Source organism: Argiope bruennichi, chromosome 9, assembly GCF_947563725.1.
Source record: "Argiope bruennichi chromosome 9, qqArgBrue1.1, whole genome shotgun sequence".
Taxonomy (NCBI): domain Eukaryota; kingdom Metazoa; phylum Arthropoda; class Arachnida; order Araneae; family Araneidae; genus Argiope; species Argiope bruennichi.
In genome coordinates, this window is record NC_079159.1 from 93,882,056 (window position 1) to 93,884,555 (window position 2,500).

General features: G+C 44.8%; 9 non-coding genes across 9 annotated transcripts; 7 read left to right on the forward strand and 2 right to left on the reverse strand.

Annotated features, from left to right (window-relative positions):
- Positions 1–247: 247 nt before the first annotated feature.
- Trnas-aga (transfer RNA serine (anticodon AGA)) lies at positions 248–329 on the reverse strand. The gene has a single exon. It is a non-coding gene; the product is annotated as a tRNA-Ser (tRNA).
- A 144-nt stretch (positions 330–473) lies between these two features.
- Positions 474–546, forward strand: Trnak-cuu (transfer RNA lysine (anticodon CUU)). The gene has a single exon. It is a non-coding gene; the product is annotated as a tRNA-Lys (tRNA).
- A 200-nt stretch (positions 547–746) lies between these two features.
- Positions 747–819, forward strand: Trnak-uuu (transfer RNA lysine (anticodon UUU)). The gene has a single exon. It is a non-coding gene; the product is annotated as a tRNA-Lys (tRNA).
- Positions 820–902: 83 nt separating this feature from the next.
- On the forward strand, positions 903–975 carry Trnar-acg (transfer RNA arginine (anticodon ACG)). Its single transcript has one exon. It is a non-coding gene; the product is annotated as a tRNA-Arg (tRNA).
- Positions 976–1,145: 170 nt separating this feature from the next.
- On the forward strand, positions 1,146–1,227 carry Trnas-uga (transfer RNA serine (anticodon UGA)). Its single transcript has one exon. It is a non-coding gene; the product is annotated as a tRNA-Ser (tRNA).
- Positions 1,228–1,720: 493 nt separating this feature from the next.
- Positions 1,721–1,802, reverse strand: Trnas-aga (transfer RNA serine (anticodon AGA)). The gene has a single exon. It is a non-coding gene; the product is annotated as a tRNA-Ser (tRNA).
- A 144-nt stretch (positions 1,803–1,946) lies between these two features.
- Trnak-cuu (transfer RNA lysine (anticodon CUU)) lies at positions 1,947–2,019 on the forward strand. Its single transcript has one exon. It is a non-coding gene; the product is annotated as a tRNA-Lys (tRNA).
- Positions 2,020–2,219: 200 nt separating this feature from the next.
- Positions 2,220–2,292, forward strand: Trnak-uuu (transfer RNA lysine (anticodon UUU)). Its single transcript has one exon. It is a non-coding gene; the product is annotated as a tRNA-Lys (tRNA).
- Positions 2,293–2,375: 83 nt separating this feature from the next.
- Trnar-acg (transfer RNA arginine (anticodon ACG)) lies at positions 2,376–2,451 on the forward strand. Its single transcript has one exon. It is a non-coding gene; the product is annotated as a tRNA-Arg (tRNA).
- The last annotated feature ends 49 nt before the right edge of the window (positions 2,452–2,500 follow it).

Below are 2,500 nucleotides of genomic sequence, written 5' to 3' on the forward strand. Positions count from 1 at the left end.
CTGGACTAGAAATCTTGGCCTCTCTTTTCGAAAAAAATAACAAGACTTGTCTTGGAATTATATGGCGAGCATGGTATTGAAGTTGTCGTCCTCTTCATCTGATGGCCCTCCGAAAAACGACGTCTTACACAAAACAAGCGTAGTGTAGCATGAAATGCGGACGTAAATGTAACTAAAACTTCCATTCGAGATATGAAAAAACGCGATTTCAGAACGAAGTAAGAAGCTGATACCTTTGGTGCAAGTACGTAGTCAGTAGGATTCGAACCTACGCGGGAAGATCCCAATGGATTTCTAGTCCATCGCCTTAACCACTCGGCCATGACTACACCAGTGAGATTCAGGAATTCCACGTGTAGTGTATTGCATTCCAGATATATATAAAAAAGCGACCGATCGACTTTAGCGAGAAAATGCGATATTATAACGGATATAGTTTTTGACACGTTAACTGCAATCCGAGATCGTTGGCAGCCCGGTTAGCTCAGTCGGTAGAGCATGAGACTCTTAATCTCAGGGTCGTGGGTTCGAGCCCCACGTTGGGCGACATTTTTTACAGGAGCGAGTCGGCGTTTGAACGAAGATTTGTCTTAAAATGTTCCCGTTGCGACTTGTTGCCAAAGAGACACGAGAGACGTGGGAGGGCAAATCGTGTTTACTTTGATTACGTTACCTCATGCTGTGCGATGTTTAAGACGAAGCATAAGGGAAGGAAAACTGGAAGTTTCACAGAGTAGAGCGTACGAGCCCGGATAGCTCAGTCGGTAGAGCGTTAGGCTTTTAACCTAACGGTCCAGGGTTCGAGTCCCTGTTCGGGCGGGAGCAGAATCTTTTTGAACATGTGACGTCGACAGTAAGGAATGGAAAGAAACTGCAAAGCATTACAAATGACGCGGAACGTCGGGCCCGTGGCGCAACGGACAACGCGCCTGACTACGGATCAGGAGATTGCAGGTTCGAATCCTTTCGGGCTCGCAACTACGCCAATGTTTTTAATTTTTTTATTTTGTTTACAGAGACACTCGTTCACCGGATCGAAAGGAAAATTTGCCGAAATTTTTAATCTATTCTTTCGAACGCGTTGGTGAGAGAGTTTTAGATACTTTTCGGTAATACCTACAAAGGCAAATCTTTTCCCCGAACGGGTAGTCGTGGCCGAGTGGTTAAGGCGATGGACTTGAAATCCATTGGGTTATTCCCGCGCAGGTTCGAATCCTGCCGACTACGATGAATTCTTCGCAAAAAAGTTTTTGGCGGTAGGATTTTGTTGCAGCTCTCTTATAAGTCTACGTAGACTTACTTCTACATGGGTGATTAATTGTTGAATTGCAACATTTCCGGAATTCTCAAATTCGAACGGAACTCAAAATTTAGTGAATGTCGAATACCAATTCGGTGCAATTGGGATGGAAACGAAGGCATATATCGTTTTTTTTTTCAAATATATCGCGAATTTCCGGACTTCGCGAAATTTCTGGACTAGAAATCTTGGCCTCTCTTTTCGAAAAAAAAAAAAGACTTGTCTTGGAATTATATGGCGAGCATGGGATTGAAGTTGTCGTCCTCTTCATCTGATGACCCTCCGAAAAACGACGTCTTACACAAAACAAGCGTAGTGTAGCATAAAATGCGGACGTAAATGTAACTAAAACTTCCATTCGAGATATGAAAAAACGCGATTTCAGAACGAAGTAAAAAGCTGATACCTTTGGTGCAATTACGTAGTCAGTAGGATTCGAACCTACGCGGGAAGATCCCAATGGATTTCTAGTCCATCGCCTTAACCACTCGGCCGTGACTACACCAGTCAGTTTCAGGAATTCCACGTGTAGTGTATTGCATTCCAGATATATATAAAAAAGCGACCGATCGACTTTAGCGAGAAAATGCGATATTATAACGGATATAGTTTTTGACACGTTAACTGCAATCCGAGATCGTTGGCAGCCCGGCTAGCTCAGTCGGTAGAGCATGAGACTCTTAATCTCAGGGTCGTGGGTTCGAGCCCCACGTTGGGCGACATTTTTTACAGGAGCGAGTTGGCGTTTGAACGAAGATTTGTCTTAAAATGTTCCCGTTGCGACTTGTTGCCAAAGAGACACGAGAGAGGTGGGAGGGCAAATCGTGTTTACTTTGATTACGTTACCTCATGCTGTGCGATGTTTAAGACGAAGCATAAGGGAAGGAAAACTGGAAGTTTCACAGAGTAGAACGTACGAGCCCGGATAGCTCAGTCGGTAGAGCGTTAGGCTTTTAACCTAACGGTCCAGGGTTCGAGTCCCTGTTCGGGCGGGAGCAGAATCTTTTTGAACATGTGACGTCGACAGTAAGGAATGGAAAGAAACTGCAAAGCATTACGAATGACGCGGAACGTCTGGCCCGTGGCGCAACGGACAACGCGCCTGACTACGGATCAGGAGATTCCAGGTTCGAATCCTGGCGGGCTCGCAACTACGCCAATGTTTTTAATTTTTTTATTTTGTTTGCAGAGACACTCGTT